Raw genomic sequence first — 17,829 nt, 5'->3', positions numbered from 1 at the left:
CCTGAGTAGATCATATAGTCTGACCCCCTGCCATGGCAGGAAAGAGTACTGGGATCAAACAACCCCAGCAAGGTGTACATCTAGCCTCCTCTTAAAGACCCCCATGGTAGGAGCCAGCACCACTTCTCTTGGAAGTTGGTTCCAGATCCTAGCCGCTCTCACAATTTGATGTACCTAGTTCTATTTTTTTAATATCATCCAGAATTCCTGTATCATCTTTCTTTTAGAGAAAGGTAGTTAACCAAGTTAATCTGAAGTCATGCACAATGCAGCATAGAGATGCATTTTTCACACTAACAGCATACATCTCTAATCAGTTAGTCTATAAGGTACATTTCTACCTTCCATATTTCTTTCAGTTACCTATGAAACATAGATGATTCTCTAGTTCCTAATGAACATCCGTGCACATCCTCAAACCTACAGCCACAATTACATCAATTCATATAGATAGTGAACCACACTCTCAGCCCTTAGTGTTTAATCTCATGTCAAAGATATGATGTATTGCCACCGCAATGTTTGAATAATCTTGGTTTGTCCAGAACTAGATCTGAGTGTTGAGCTAGGACTACAGTCAGTATGGCATTTTCAGCAAGCTCAAATACAAATAAATAAGACCACCTGGTTTTTATTCTTCCTACTTTGTAAAAGTTCAGTTAACCTGAAGAGCTTGAACCTGCTCATTATAGTTCCAAGTCTTGATCCCACACAAAAGATGTGCTTCATAGAACTTACAAAAATGATGTTGGTTTCTTGAATCTAGCATTACAGAATACATACTGCTTGCTGATTTTCAAGCTGTACTGTTAAGTCTTAAAATAATACAAAATTATTAGTATTAGTTGAAATAAAGTGTATTTCTCTAGTTTAATAACCATTGGTAATGAACTTCACTTAAGTAAGATCTTTCTTAACTTTTCCAAGCACACAGCAGGAATTAAAAATTTGTACCTAAAACCAAATTGCTTTTGTTAGTGGTAAGCTTTGTATAGAGCCATAGTCTCCTCTAAATTGGACATTGGAGTCAGGAGTGGACTGGCCAAGTTTGCCGATAACACCAAACTTTGGGGCAAAGCATCCACGCCAGAAGATAGGCGGGTGATCCAGGCTGACCTGGACAAGCTCAGCAAATGGGCGGACGAGAACCTCATGGTGTTTAACACCGAAAAATGCAAGGTTGTCCACCTTGGGAGGAAAAACCTGCAGCATCCTTATAGGCTCGGCAGTGCTACGTTGGATACCACTACAGAAGAAAGAGACTTGGTGGTCATCGTTGACCACAAGATGAACATGAGCCTGCAATGCGATGCTGTGGCTAGTAAAGCGACCAAAACGCTGGCTTGCATCCATAGATGCTTGTCGAGCAAATCCCAGGACGTCATTCTCCCCTTGTAGTCGGCCTTGGTGAGGCCGCAGCTGGAGTACTGCGTCCAGTTTTGGGCTCCACAATTCAAAAAGGATGTGGAGAAGCTTGAGAGAGTCCAGAGGAGAGCCACGCGCATGATCAGAGGTCAGGAAAACAGATCTTACGATGATAGGCTGAGAGACATGGGACACTTTAGCCTGGAAAAGTGTAGGCTCAGGGGTGATCTGATGGCCACCTATAAGTTTATCAGGGGTGACCACCAGGATCTGGGGGAATGTCTGTTCACCAGAGCACCGCAAGGGATGACTAGGTCGAACGGTCACAAACTCCTGCAAGTCCGTTTCAGGCTGGACATAAGGAAGAATTTCTTTACTGTCCGAGCCCCCAAGGTCTGGAACAGTCTGCCAGCAGAGGTGGTTCAAGCACCTACATTGAACACCTTCAAGAGTAAATTGGATGCTTATCTTGCTGGGATCCTATGACCCCAGCTGACTTCCTGCCCTTTGGGCAGGGGGCTGGACTCGATGATCTCCCGAGGTCCCTTCCAGCCCTGATGTCTATAAAATCTATGAAATTACATCTCTAACAACACCTTTGTATATTTTGAACAGGAGTAACTAAGACAAAAACATGGATTAGTTTGAGTAACGTGCTCAGAAACTAACCACCTCTTGTGGTTAGTTTCTGAGCATATCTGTAATTCCAGGGAATGGAAATCTTAAAAAAAACAACAAAAACCTCTCAAAAATAGCACTTTACTTTAAACTTGGTGCATTCCCATGTCGAGCCCCAGAAGAGGCAGTGTGTTACTTCAGCCCAGTTCACCCAACATCTGTAAAGATCAGGTACTTTAGTGGGGGTTTTTTGGCAGTTTTATCTAATAGCTGACTAAATCAGCTTTAGCTAAAAGCACCAAAAAGTCCCACTGAAGTGCCTAATCTTTACAGACACTGCAGAGCTGGGTTGAAGTAACATGCTGCTTCTTCCAGTAAAGCAAGGTTTGTTTTTAATGTTTAAAGTTACATGCATGTTGGTTTTGCTGTTTGGTTACTTTACCCTGGGAGGGTTCCCAGAGGATTTTTTAAACTGTATTTTACAAGATACAAGGCGAGGGGAAGCTTCTTTTTTATTTAAAAATGAAATGAAATTTTATTTTCAAAATTTAAAAATAGATAACATTTATAAAATTTGAAAATATGAAAATGTAAAATATAAAAATTAAATTAAAGTTTCCCCACTGAAAATTTAACCCATGCCCGCCTCCCATTTTTTTCAATAAAATGGGGTGGGAGGCATGGAACTTAGCTCTAATAATATTCAGTGATTTATCAGGTTGTTTTCTCTTCCTTTTGAAAAGAAGAATTCTCTTCTAAAAGTAGATGGACTTCAGTGATTATGTTTGTTTGGCTTTGGTGTTTTGTTGTTGTTGTTATGATTGTCTGTTTTCTTCTTAATTGCTTCCCTTCATATTTTATCTAGGCTTTGATATACAAACAAGTGTGTCCTCTTTTCATTCATTATCACTACTAATGAGAGTTCTCCTGGCCACTTTTTGTTCTCAATTGCACTTGTGGGCCTCATCATCTTCAAATTATGTTCTTGATCAATCTTACGCAAGCCCATTGTGGTCAATAGTTTTGTACAGCTGTAATCGACTGGAACATAACATACCATCCTCTGATATTCAAGAAGAGTAAGGAGGTAGAGCACTCTCAGTCATGTTGATAACTCTCAATATAAAGCTGCGGTTATATAATGCTAATAAAGGCTGATAACAACAGGAAGGTATTTCTGTAACTCGGAGAAGAGGAGATATGTTGACCAAGCTGTCATTTTTATGTAACCACTTTTCAGAAGGGAATACCTATACTATCCTTTGGGGGGGTTTGGGTGGGGGGTTGGTTTGGTTTATTTTTTTGTTTGCTTGTTGTTTTTTCAACTATATTTCCTCTGTTATTGTCAGTAATACTCTTTTTTTTCCCCTGCAAAGTAAATTTTAACCATTTTAATACCATAGCCATTTTTAAAGTTCAGTCAAATTTTACTCCCAGACTGACTAGCAGACTTCACGTGAGCTGCACCAGTAGACAGAAGAACACAACTCAGCTCATGCTGATATAATCTTTTTTATTTGTTAATATGGTCAATATATTTTCTAGTAGTTTTGGGGGGAGGATTAAATATCCTGACTCTTTGAATATGAGGAAACTGTCATAATACAGAGGCATTACATTAGACAATGCTTTCTGAATTCAGTACTATTTTTCAGTTCCATCTGAACAACCAGTTTGATTTTTATTATCATCAGTTATAGTTTCATAGTTTCATAGTAGCTAGAGTGGGAAGGGACCTAGGTAGATCATCTAGTCCGACCCCCTGCCTTGGCAGGAAAGAGCACCGGGGTCAGATGACCCCGGCAAGGTGCTCATCTAACTTCCTTTTAAAAATCCCCAGGCTAGGAGCCTGCACCACTTCCCCTGGAAGCTGGTTCCAGGCCCTAGCCGCCCTGACTGTGAAGTAGCGCCTCCTAATATCTAATCTAAACTTACCCTCCGTCAGCTTGTGACCGTTATTCCTGGTCACTCCTGGCAGCGCACGGGGGAACAGGGACTCCCCCAATACCTGCTGATCCCCCCTGACCAGTTTGTAGGAGGCCACAAGGTCCCCCCTTAACCTTCTCTTGTGGAGGCTAAACAGGTTCAGGTCCCGTAGCCTCTCCTCATAAGGCCTGCCCTGCTGACCCCTGATCATACGAGTGGCCCTCCTCTGAACTCTTTCCATATCGTCCACGTCCCTCTTGAAGTGCGGCGCCCAGAACTGGACGCAGTACTCCAGCTGCGGCCTGACCAGTGCCGCATAGAGGGGGAGGATCACCTCCCTGGACCTGCTCGAGATGCATCTGTGGATGCATGACAGGGTACGGTTGGCCTTCTTGACTGCCTCCCCACACTGCCGGCCCATGTTCATCGTGGAGTCAATGACGACTCCAAGATCCTTTTCCGTCTCCGTGCTGGCAAGAGGGGAGTTCCCCCAACCTGTAAGTGTGGTGCCGGTTCTTCCTCCCCATGTGCAACACCTTGCACTTCTCAGTGTTAAACCCCATCCTATTCTCATCCGCCCACCGTTGCAACCTGTCAAGGTCAGGTTATATTTCATTATCATTATCATGATCATTAAGTACTGATAATATCTTTGAGAAGACCACTTACACATACTCTTGCTGTATTTCTCACTCATACAGGCTGCTTTCATTCCACCAAACATCCATTTATGTATATTTCTGTTTTTCCTTGCAAGTTACAATGAATAGAAATTCCACTTCATTCTCTAGTATACAGTGTTTCTTTATCATCCCGTTTGTTCCTAGCATCACAAAACAGGGGCACCATTTTGTCTGCTGTGTTCAGAGCCATGTTATGCAATAGGGCTATTCAACTGGTGGCCTGTGGGCTGCATACAGCCTCCAAGGGGTTAACATGCAGCCCATGGGATCCCACCCAGGCTAAGGACAGACTTTACACATAAACCAGTGTAAGTGATCAGAAATTGGTTTAAACCTGGAACAGAACAGATATTCAGTGCTCATAAACCAGTTTGAAAATGGCTGAAACTGGTTTGTGATAAGTCTGATACTACATTCAACCTGGTTTAACTGATTTGGGTCAAACCAGTTTATGCAGTGTCTGTGCCATACCCCTTGCTGGTTTAAGAGGAACCAGACTTCCCCAGCATCCCAGCATGCTCTCTGGGCTGGGCAGGGCTCTCTGCTCCACAGCAGGGCTGGCCCCTCCTCTCTGCTCCCTGGCCACAGCTCCAGCAGAGACTGTAGGTGTCTCCTTGACTTCTGTTCCCCCAGTCCCACCCCCCATCCCCTCTGATTTACACAGACACACACAGCATTAGCTAGCAGATGACATGCTGGCTATGGTCTGTGCTGTGGCAGATGGGACAAAGGCAGAATCAACTGGTAGCTGGTAATGTCCCTCTGTTGTTTTCTTAATGGGGTGATAAACACTGTTATCAATTCCCTACTGGGCTGGTTGGGGACAGGAGGGGAGAGACAGGGGGAACCCTTCCCTAATCAGAGCATCCTGCCAGGGTCTGGCCATGCTCCCCCTCAGCTTAGCACTGTAGTAGGGAAGGGAGGGCTGCTCTAGCACTCCCTGGCTTCTAGCCTGAGCCACTGCAGGCATGTGCCTGCATTTTTTCAGTCCAGAGGGGATGTTTGTACAGTTACAGACTAGTTTAGCCTAGCCAGATTAGACTAACCTGCAAAGATTGAATCAATTCAGGCTTAGGCATTTTGAATGTAACCTCAGTGGCTACTTCTCCATTTTTCTGCCTGCAGCAGTAGGCAAGGTCTCCATGCTCCCTTCCTGCCTTTACCTTCTGCTTCTTACAGAAGAAGACTTAATTTTTATCACATTTTGTCATATTTGGCATTCTGAAGATTGTTACTTTGTAGAATTAATCAGAAACTTCACAAATACATGTGAATGGATGAATGATCCACTTACACTACCAGCTTCCTTATTTAGGCTATGTATTCAGCTATGTATTCAGGATTTCTGCCAGCATATTTTATGCGGGGTAACACAGTCTCCTGCAGTGAATGAAACAAATAACAAACCAAACAAATGTGCAAACAACTAATAAACTAAAACCCATTGTCTTCCACTTTGAGATGGACAACCTAGGCTAAGTGCTTCTTCTTCAGCACAAGAGCCTCCTCGCCTCCTTTGTGCTCTGCTTTTAACCCTCCTTGCAAATCCATCCTCATTTCCTAGTCATCCGTTACAGCTGACTCCCAGCCTTCTAGCCAGACAGCTATTAATTGCTAAACACCTGCAGCTAGGTTTCAGCCCCTGAAGGTTTAACAACTCCTTACAGGTAGCTACTGCAAAATTGCAATAATATAATACCAGAACTCATTATTGATACTTTTGGTGCCACATCTATTTTTCCAGACCCATTTTTCATTTTTTTTTTATTTCTAATGGCTTTTATTATGCCTAATTCTGTGATAGCATGAACATGCATTTGGAATAATAGATATAATTCATTTTAGATTATAAATATTTATGAACCAGAATCAGCCCACTGTTTTTGTATCAAAATTATATCCATACCTATCTACAGTCCCAACAACTGATTATGCTTATTGTAGCAGAGCACTAGGGTGCTCGCTACTAGCAACAGTGATAAGGACAGCTGCCAATTAATAGGGCAGCACAGGTGAGGGTTGCCAGGGCAACTAATGTTGGTCAGCTGGCCAGAAGGGGGCAGGGCCGGGCCTTTATAAGCAGCCCAGGCCAGGGCCTAGAGAAGCAGTTCCCCTCTGGCTGGGGCTGGGGCTGGGGCTGGGGCTGGGGCTGGGGCTGGGGCTGGGGCTGGGGCTGGGGCTGGGGCTGGGGCTGGGGCTGGGGCTGGGGCTGGGGCTGGGGCTGGGGCTGGGGCTGGGGCTCTGCGGGCGAGCTGAGCAGCCCGGGTTGATGGTTGCAGCCTGACCACTCTGACCGGCTGCAATGATGCAGGGGTAAAGAGAACGCTGATGGGGGTAAGACAGAATCAGCATAGAGCGGAGCTGGTTTTATGAGCTCGGGGGCTTATGATTGCATTATGAGCCGGTAGGCTTCTTGTTTATGTTGCAGCCGCTTGGCTCATGGTTTCGTTATCGTTACACAGGAGGACTGGGTGAGGCTGTAGGGGTGTGAGGAGGCCTCACAGGAGCTCCCCAATAATCTGGGGGCCCCAGGTGCCCAGTAGTGGCACAGCGAGCGGTGCCAGTGGGGCACAGCTGTTTGCGCCGGAGAGGTGTGGCGTGCGGGGTTTCGGACCCCAGCCCATGAGGGCGGTATTTTGCCCAGTGGGGCAAGCGACACTGGAAAGGGTCAAGGGGCCAGGCATGGCTGCGGCCACCTGAGCCCCAAGCATGGGGAAACGTGCGAGCGAGACCCCCAGAGGGGGCAACGAGCGCGAGAGGCATGGTATAGGCCCCGGAGGGGGGGCAACGAGCACGAGAGGTGCAGCACAGGCCCCGGTGAGGGTGAGGGCTCAACTTTGTTTGGGGGCATGTTGGCCCAGCCCTGGAGCTAAAAGGGGGCAGCGAAGAGCCCTGGAGCTAGTGGGGTATCCCAACCCCAGCCCAGCGGGGCAGTATCAGGAGTAAAGCCCAAGTAGGACGTAAGACTCCAAAGGAGGGTCAGGGGGCCAGGCATGGCTACGGCCACCTGAGCCCCGACTGCGGGAAGCGTGGCATAGGCCCCAGAGGGGGCAACGGGGGCGAGAGGCATGGCATAGGCCCCAGACAGGGGGTGCTGGTGGTGAAACCAGCTCGGGGGCGCCAGGTAGGGTGCTGAAGTGTAAAGGCTTGATAACGCCCGGGAATAACTGTGAGGCTTGGGGCGTGCTAAAGGGGAGGTTGGAGGCACACATTGCCCATAAGGCTGGGGGTGTTGAAGCACCCCACTTGGAACAGAGGTAATACCAGCGGTGTCAAGGTGGAAGTAGGCAGCCTCCCTTACTGAACTTTATAAGATCAAAGACGTGGCAGGTGAGAAGAGTGTGCTGGGCCACCTTTAATTGACATGGCAGGGGGCGCTAGCGGGATCACGGCCGCCCCTGCACCCACTCCGTGACACTTATGTATAAGGAACTTTCACATCTTGGGCTTCTGCTTAATTTCAGGATCACAACTGTATTGTAATCAGTCATACCTGCAAAAGTATAGGTACAAAATAGAGACCAAATAAAGCAAAGACCAGTATGTGTAAATAATGGAGGAGTCTGTCTCTTTCTTGCATCCCACAAGTGGCCACAAGTGGAAGAGTTTTAACAATGATAGTAGTTACACTGTACTTGCAACCAGTTTACCATCAGATTTACAACAACGTATCTTTTATTTAACACAAAGATCAAAGAGGACACCAGGGTCTAAATAATGTTTATCAGTGAAGTACGCTGAGTAGCCTTGAAACATCAATGTCATGTTGACTATGAGCCCATTTTTCCTTAGAAATTTAATTTCCAGTATATAGGCATAGTAAGGGAGTTAATTTTGCAAACGAGAAATGTATTTGAATCGGAAGAAAAATATTATGTAGCCATGTCTGATCTTATCTAAATCAGCATAGAAGAGGTATAAGTATTCAGATAAAGGATAATACTAACAGCTGTAGAAATGAGATATGAATCAGATGCTAAACGTCCCAAATGTGTTTAATGAATTTGTAGTTGGCTGACTAACATCACAGGAAAGTGAATTCCTCTCTGTATCCTCTACCAAGTAGCATCCTGAAAGTGGCAATGGAAGCATCTACATTTTGTCAGACTCTTTTCTTATGCCTCAGCCTTGTTGTCAAGCAGCAGACAACTTATGGATGACAGGGTAAGGGAATATCCATGTCCATTTTGTCCTTGGTGTGTCTCCTGCTAATGAATACTAATTAATTATGTCTCACTTCAGTTCATCTTTTCCTTTATACTTCATGAGCAAACCTGGATTTTTGTGTCATAATATTTTGTTTGTAAGCTAACTATCTTCCTAATGAGGTTGTGCTTGCAGGGTTAGTTAAACCTAGCCATTTTCTGATTGCTTTGTGTGCCTTCTGAATCCAATCAAGGAGCCTTCTGGGCCCTATTTTGTTTCCTTATCATACACATTCATATGGCTATAATAAATAACCCAGTTATCAAAATGCTTGCATGATTAAGTATTGACTATGCTCATTTAAGTGTGAAGAGAATAATGGCAAACCCACAGAGAGGTTCAAGTTTATTATGGGATTAAAAAAAATATTCTGTTGTCAAAAAATGAAACGAAGTAGTTACACCTGAAACAAATATATTCCAAAGCAGCATGTTCGTTAAAGCTGTACTTCTATGCATTCAGTAACAGTAGAATTCAGATTTAATTTTCAGATGCGCATTTTCCCTAAAAGACCCACTTAGACCACTGTATCTAAAAGCATGAACCTTTACTGTCTGAACCTAATATCCAGACTTATACAGTGCCTGTAGACATGCCCAGAGGTGGCTCTGATGTGCTGGTAGTGGGGGCACTTTAACTAAAGCTGGTTTGATGATTTTAGTTAAAGCACCCCTGCTGCCATTTTGAAGCATGGCAAAGCTGATACACTAGATACTGCAGGCTCTTTAATTACAGCATCTCTTACAGTCACTCTAATTAAAGTGCCCCTCCCCCCACCCCTGGAGCACATGTAAAAACACCTATAGTTTGTCCTCTTTGACCTATAAGATGACAAAGAGTCACATCATGAGAAACCTGGAGATTTAGTCCCATTCTACATATGGTCAAAAGAACGTGAAACTAAAGCTTGTTATTCATGTCTTAACTTTTTCTAAACTGAAGGATATAAGGCTGATCCTGGCTTCACTAAGCTTTGGATCATTCCCTTGTTGCATTAGTGTATACAGATCTGCTATAATTGTGCAATTCTTTTTTTCTGAAACTATATGGGATAAAAGCCACTAATTATTCAAAATCTGCCAGTCTATAGGATATGCCTTTTCAGCTTTTTGCTTTCACCCATCACAGGAAGAGGATATTGTTCTTATGGAACCACTAAAAAGACAGAAAGGATGGCAGTTATTGCATATTCCAAGTGCAGGTGATTCCAGAGTGTGCAGGGACAGAATAGTTACAATGCCTTCACATGGCTCTGGATGTATGAATTTCAGTCCCATTCTAGATTTGTGTCAAAGACTCTCCTCCAGTCAGTGAACACTGGAGCACCTGGCCTAGGGACAGACATTCAAAAAGCCAGAGCCTGAATTGATTCCATCTTTGCAAGACAGTCTAAGCTGCCTAGGTTGAACCATTTGTAACAGCAAATAAATTCCCTCTGGACTGAGTAAATGCAGGCACATGCCTTCAGTTGCTCAGGCTAGGAGCTGGGGCATACTAGAGTGTGCCCTTGGCTACAGGGAAGCTGTGCGGAGGGGGAGGCGTGTGGCCAGCCTGGGCTGAAATAGCCATAGAGGTGTTTCATTTCCCCCATCCCTGTCCCACCAGCAAGGACCCAAGTTGGGTCTGCAGGGTGCTCCCCCCTTGTTGCTGCAGCAGTGGGGCACCATGGTCCCTGAAGGACAGTGGGCAGGGAGGGCGGTTATTCTCTCATCTACCCCCACTGCCGCTGGGGGACTGCAGCCCAGTCTGCCTGCCCTGACTGCTGCTGCCATTGCTCTCTCCCTGCCTGGGGCAAGCAGTAGAATAAGCCCTGGATGCTAGAAGGAGGGGGAATAACTGCTGTCCCTGCCCCACACCTAAAGGGCCCTGCCAGCCAGCATCTGACCAGGCCCCCATCCAGCCACTGCAACAGTGAGGGGCAAGGCCCTTGATGGGGGCAGCACCTCCCCCCACATCATAGCGTGTGGGAGTGTGAGCCCCATCCTGGTGGGAGACCCTGCTGTAGGGTAGGCAGAGCTGTGGGTAAACTGCCCATAGCTGCACCAGGGCTCAGAGAGGGCCAGACAGTGCTGCCATGCTCCACAGATGCTTTCCTCACCCTGCAGCATGGCCTGCCCTGGGAAGAGGCTTACGCTCAGGGAAACCAGGACAGGGACTGCTGGTCCCATCACGGTTGCTCCCCCCTCACCACTCCAGCAGCCGGGTGGACCTGGGGCCAGATGCCAGTGGCCAGGGCCCCTTAGGCAGGGGGAAAGGAGTAGTATTATTCCCCCCTCAGCCCCTGGAGCACCTCAGCAGGGTCTGCCCGGCCCGACCATCGCCACTTGTTCTGTGCCTGGGACAAGCAGCAAGATAAGCCCTCTCCCTCCGGCATCCTGCACTTGCCCTTGGCACAGAGTGAGTGGTGGCAGTTGGGATGGGCAGGCCCCCCTGCAGTCCCCCGGGGGCAGCGCAGGGAATAACCCTGCTCCCTAAGGGGCCTGCCCCCTGGCATCTGGCCCTGCCCCCAACCCTGCCTGGCCACTGGAATGGTGACGGGGGAGCAGCCATGACAGGGGCAGCAGCCCCATCACAGTTTCCCTGAGTGTGAGGCTCTTTCCAGCAGGGGGACATGCTGCAGGGTGAGGAAAGCTGCTGTGGAGCATGACAGCAGCAGTGCTGGGTGCGGCTCTGGCCTCTCCAAGCCCCAGTGCTGCTGCATGTGGTCCATCACAGCTCTGTCCACCCCACAGCACAGCCCTTCACTGGGAAGAAGCTCATGCTCCCTGACACTATGACAGGGGCTGCTTTCCCCATCAAGGGCACTGTCCCCTCACTGCTGCAACAGAATGGCCAGATGCCACCAGGCAGGACCCCTTAGGCAGGGGCCAGGGAGGGGAGTTATTCCCCCTCCCTCCAACATCCAGGGCTTATTCCACCACTTGCCCCAAGCAGGGAGCAAGCAACAGTGGTGGCAGTTGGGGTGGGGAGACCCGGCAGCAGTCCCTCAGAGGTAGAGGGGATAATAACTCCCCTCCCTGCCTCCTGTGCCTCAGGGGCCATGATGGCCTGCCACCAGGGCAGCAAGGGGGGAGTGCCTGGCAGACCTGGCTCAGGTCCTTGCCAGCGAGACAGGGAGAGTGGAATTAAACCCCTCTTTGACCAGGTCCCCACCCCTGCTTGTCCCTTCTTGTCCCTGTTCAGCTGGGGAGGAGAGGGGTGGGACCAGTCCTGCTCAGGTGGAGAGTATGCCAGGATGCTGGGGGACTCTGCTTTAAATTAAACCAGGAAGGTGTCTGGGACAGACGTTGCATAAACTGGTTTGAGCCAAATCAGTCAAGTCTGATACTATATTTAACCAGGTTTATCTGAAACCGGTTTCAGCCATTTTGAAACTATTTATGTGCACTGAACTTGTGTTTTGTTACAGTTTTAAACTGGTTCCTGATCCCTTAAACCAGTTTATGTGTAATGTCTGCCCCTAGTTCTGTTGCCCCTAGGATTCCTTTTACCAGATACCCCCATGGAGTGACATGGCCCCTCATCTGATTTGGTATCAAGTGAACTTTAATAGCAATCCCTAGGCTTTATTATGGTTTTCCTCCCTATAATGTGACCTGGCAAGTGGTGCCTTAGTCATTACAGCAGAAACCTTCAGGGGTCCCAGGCGTCAGATCCTTTGCTGGGTGTGTGGGATGTTTGTTTCTGGATTCCTCATTGTTCAAACATGAATTCCAAGGTTGCTCCTGTCTCCTCAGGGTGGCAACAGAGAACACACAGGTGTTCCTTTGTTTGTCCATCACTTTTGTAACTCTTTTTATCCCAAACTGTCCAATCCCCTGGCTCTGTGCCAAGCATTCCTTATATGGTGCACCAATCCCCTGGCGCTGTGCCAGCCACATTCGTTACAGAAAAACTCGTGCCTTTTTCACCTAGTGCCACAGAAGGCGCTCTGTTCAATTTTGGTGCTTAGTTCTGGGAAGGCCTGGACTATGACTAAAAAGCCTTCGCATAACTCGGTTTGCCTGCTACAACCCTAGTCATTCTGGCTGCTGTGTCTAAGGTAGCCAGACATAATGCTAGTTACATCACTCCCGTTCATGATGAACCTTAACAATGCTAACTGGGCTGGCAGTTTGGCTTGGAGTACTTTTGATTTCATTACACTATATATATTTCTGGTTGGGGGCTGGGATGACACAGGGTCATGGCTCTACCCACTGATTTGCACCAAAAAGGGGGTGGTTGTCTATGAAAGTGTGAAGTGACAGCATGTAGATTTTGCTATGCAGCAGCTTGTACAGGTAAAACATTTTTGTACTTCCCTCTTATGGTGTTGCACCTTGTCTCTCTTTTGTACAAGGCTGTGTGCAGATTATGCAAAGTGATCTTTAGTTTGGCCAGTCTGGATAGTCTTTAAAATGGCAAAGTGGAAGTGGTGGCTTCTAGTTCTGTTGTATTCACAAAGGCATAGCAGCCAATCTTTTTCACACCCCATCCATGAAGTCAACACCTGGGTTGATTGCTCCTGTTGCTCCCCCGCCCCCCCCTCCCAGTGATGCCACTATATACGTACATATTCTGCCTCTGTTGCATGAAAATCCTAGTTGTCATGTTAAACTGTTTTTCATACTTCTAATGCCTACATTCTGCAACTTTCTTATCACCAAGGGCAATTTAGAGGTTAGTACATAGATCATATTTAACATCAGTGATTTGTTACAAGTAAAAATACAGTACTGTAGTAAATACTTACCTACACCATGCATCAATTCTCTCTAAGCCTTATGGCAATCTGGCTGGAACAGTTGTTCCTGTTACTGTCACATATGTCCTATAAGCATTAAAATAAATAAGCAACATGGGCGGCAAAGACAGAATTCGTGAGTGATATATAGACCCAACACTTAGTCACTCCATGTCCATTTTTACAAAATGTTGAAGGACGGTTAAGTTGAATTTCTATTGCTCAAATCACTTAAAGTTTAACTAGATGAAGCATTTGGGGATTTTCTATCTTGCAAAGAAAGGAGAATGGGGAAGATAATGTAAAATGTACATTTTTCTCTCTCCTAATTTGTACCCTGTAAGATTATAGGCCCTGAGTCTGGATAGAATTAGGTCGGAGATTTTCAGTCCTTAAAATCTGAGAGTTACTATCCTGCAAGTCTGCTCAACACTTAGAATTTGTTTTAAAATGTGGAGATTTTTTTAAATCTGTTCCACCCATCTCTAGGACTAATAGTAAGTTCATTGATATTATGTTGGGGAAAATGCAATATAACCCTCAACAAGACAGGTCATTTATCCTTAAATTCTGATAGGCCTATTGAATAAAAAGCGATGAAAAAATATTTTCTGTAAAAATCAAGACCTTCAGTTCTATAGTCCTATTTCTCACAGCATTGTTAATAGCTGCTATATAATAACCTCTAACTAGTTAGAGTAAGTTTTTAGAAAAAATACTCTAGCTCAAAATTGGGACATTTCAAATATTTTTATATATTTTAATTAATCATTGAGAATATTTCCTTTTACTAATAGGACTTCTGGGAGTTACAGCAAAGAGAATTTGGATTTACTGACTGCTTGTTATAACTTACGTAACCATGTCTCATTCAGGCAATCAGAATAGCTTATTTCCATGCTGGATTAATTTGGGTCAAATTCTACCCTCAGATACTATGATATAAACTGAGGCCACCTTCAGTGAAACCAGGCTCTATCTAAACATACACCACAAATAATGCACAATTTCATTCAGTGAGTCATTTTTTTCACTGAAACAGGGCATCAGCAAGCCAATACTAAGTGGTATTTATTAATTTATTTATTTCCATTGGAATAATAAGCAGTATTAATAAAAGATGCTTAGCCAAAGCTCTAGGCTCCCTAATAATTAATAATACAATAAAAGCTGAGTACCATTATAATAAGAACTTCAAACATTCACTCAGCCAGATAGACACCTATAAAGATACTTCTTCCACTTTATAATTGCTGTGGAAGCAAATGGTAAGCCTTTTAGAACAAATATATTTTTCAGCATGCTTGGAAGTTTGCCAGATTCATACTATTTTGGGCCCAGGTGAGGGGGCATTTCCCAAAGTGCTGGATGCATAACAAATGCATGTTACATAAATGGAGAGCAGGAAGACTGAACTGATTTCTTTCAGTCTTCCAAAATTAAATGGTAATAACCCATTTTTACATTCTAGGCACATCCCAAAGTTCTCATTGATTTCCCCAAAAGATAGATATTTCTACTGATGCCCTCTAACCATTCTCAGGCCTTCAGAACTGCCATATGGAGGTGCTTAATAGTTGCTGGGCATGCCTACAGGAGACGCTAACTGTGCAGTAGCCTAATAACACTGCACAGTATGTCACAGCACAGACTGTGCTAATATGCTACTGCACAGTATTGTTAGGCTATTGCACAGTAGCATCACTAAAATGGTATTCACTGGTATTACGGTGCAGTAATGCACATTTATTTAGTACTTGATTATACAAGTACTAAGTTAAATTTGTTAGTAACCACTGTGCATTAATAAACATGTAGATGCACTAACTGCATAGAAGCCTAAACCTGAACTGCTTGTAGACTTGTACAGAAACTCGCTATTGACAATAGAGGGATCCAAGGCACTTAACCATACATTTAGAAACACCGTGGGTGCTGACAGATGTGAAAAAAACAAAACAGTGATTTACTGGAAGAGAAAGCACATTAGTTTGACCCAGCTCCCCAGCATCTTTATAAATTGGGATCTTCAGCAGGGCTTTATGAAGCTTTTTATCTAATAGCCAATTCAATTGGCTATTAGATAAAAGCAACAAAAGCCCTGATGAAGTATGTGATATATACAGACATTGAGCAAGCTACATCAAACTAATGTGAAGTCTCCTCTGGGCATGTGCTGTGCTTGGCATGGGGGCAAACCAAGCTTAAAGTAAAGCACTGTTTTGTGGGGAGGATGGGAGGGATATGGTTGTAGCAGTGTTGGAGATCTCAGAACAGCAGAGACTCCCCATGCCTGAAGAAGGGTGACTGCACCCAAAAACTTGCCAAGAACTTTTTTCCAACTACTCAGTTGGTCTAATAAAAGATATCACATCTACTCAAAGAACCTTCCTTGTACTGTTTTTTTTTCCATACATGTAGAAAGCCCATCTGGGCACAAGCACTCAAAATGCCTAAATCGAAAAACAATTTGAGACAATTAGAATCCTGTCCACGTTATCTACATACAAAATTGACCCAAAGAAGTTATACTCTAAAAATGACAAAAGGAGATTATAAACATGGAAATGAGATGAAACATACAAACAAAGTATTTTCCTGCTACCTCCCCTCCGAGTACCACTGAAATACAAAAATTAATCTAGTAGAATCAAGGATGTGGAGGTAAACAGAAAATAGAACACCAAAAAACATAGTTTTACTCAAGGAAGTCCTATCTAATGTCACTCTGACTAAATAACTGTATTTTTACACAAGAATAAGTCAATGGATTCAATTGGTCCAAATTTAAGCAATATGTTGGACACTGTGTAGCGTGGAAAATTATTAGCTAGTCTGGGGAAAATGAGTTGAATAATATGATCAAAAGAGGATAAGGAAATGGCTAAAATGGAAACTAACTGTATTATGTTGAAAGGGGAATTATTAAAGGGGTTACTAGTATTCCGTAGGGCTCTGTCTTGGGACCTATTCTGTTTAATATTTTCCTTACCAATCTTGGTCAAGAACTAGATGTGTCCTGATGAAATTTGATGTCAAATGCTGAAAGGTAATAGCAATACTGAGGAAGTTCAGTTTATACAGAAAAAATAAGATAATGTCACAGAGTGGAACAATAGAAGCTTTATAATGTTTAATGGTATGATGTGAAAGTGATATGCAATACCAAGAACATTTGGTGTAAGATGGGGGTCTCAGAATAAGTATAACAGAGGGGAAAAAAGGGACCTGACTGTATTGGTCAATCATAGGAGCCATCAATTTGATGCAGCTGTAAAAAAGACTAATGCAATTCCAGGATGTAATCAGTGGGGTGGTTTTAGTAGAGGCAAGAAAATGTTAGTAGCAGTATACTAGGCATTAGTAAGACACCATTTATAATATTGTGTGCAAGTCTGGTCAGTTATGTTCAGAAGGTTTAATTTAAACTACAAGGGACATGAAGAAGGTCTTCTAGGATGATTAACGGAACAAAGAAGTTATTTTACAATAGAAAATTAGAAGAGCTTGGCTTGTTTAACTTAGCAAAATGAAGGTTGATAGGGGATATGATGATCAGATGATGAGGACTAGGGCTGTGTGAAATGGGCCCTATTCAATTTGAATTCAGATTCAGCCTGAATCAGGGACAGTGATCCAATCCATTCATTTGGATCACTGTCCTTGATTCAGTTTGGCCAAATCTGAAGATTCGATGCTGATTTGGTGAATCAGCGATTCGGACACAGGCACAGCTTTAAAAGTTTTTTTCTACATACCTTGAGGTAGCAGTGTGGCTTATGAACACTGCGGTGCTGGGGCACATGGAGCATCCCACAGGAGCACAGGGGGCTTTCCAGTATGCCCGGGGCTCAGCAGCCAACCTGGAAGTGGAAGTACTTCTGGACCACTTCCAGGTCTGCCAGGGAGTGCTCTGGGGGCCCCCTCCCCGTTCCCCCCTGACTTGGCGATCAGCCACACGGGGATCTTGGGTGCCCCCCCAGACCCAGGAGGCACCAGTTGCTGAGCCAGGGGGACTTGGGGTGGGGCTCCCCTGTGCGCTCCCCGGTGGGGAGCACCGGAAGTGCTTCTGGTCCACTTCTGGGTCTGCTGCTAAGCGCACTGGGGAGCCCCTCATGCTTCTGTGGGATGCTGCACCTGCCCTGGCACTGTAGCATTCAGAGCCCCTGCTACCTAGAGGTCTGTAGAAAAAACATTTAAAGCTGTATCTACATCCCAATCACCAAATCTGTCTGAATCGATTCAGAGAGATTAGAGGGTCCTCTGATTCAATTCGGAGATTTGGCCACTGAATCGGGCTGAATC

The sequence above is a fragment of the Crocodylus siamensis genome, chromosome 2 (genome assembly GCF_052110815.1).
Source record: "Crocodylus siamensis isolate JL-2025a chromosome 2, ASM5211081v1, whole genome shotgun sequence".
Taxonomy (NCBI): Eukaryota; Metazoa; Chordata; order Crocodylia; family Crocodylidae; genus Crocodylus; species Crocodylus siamensis.
Note: the sequence above shows the minus strand (reverse complement) of the source record.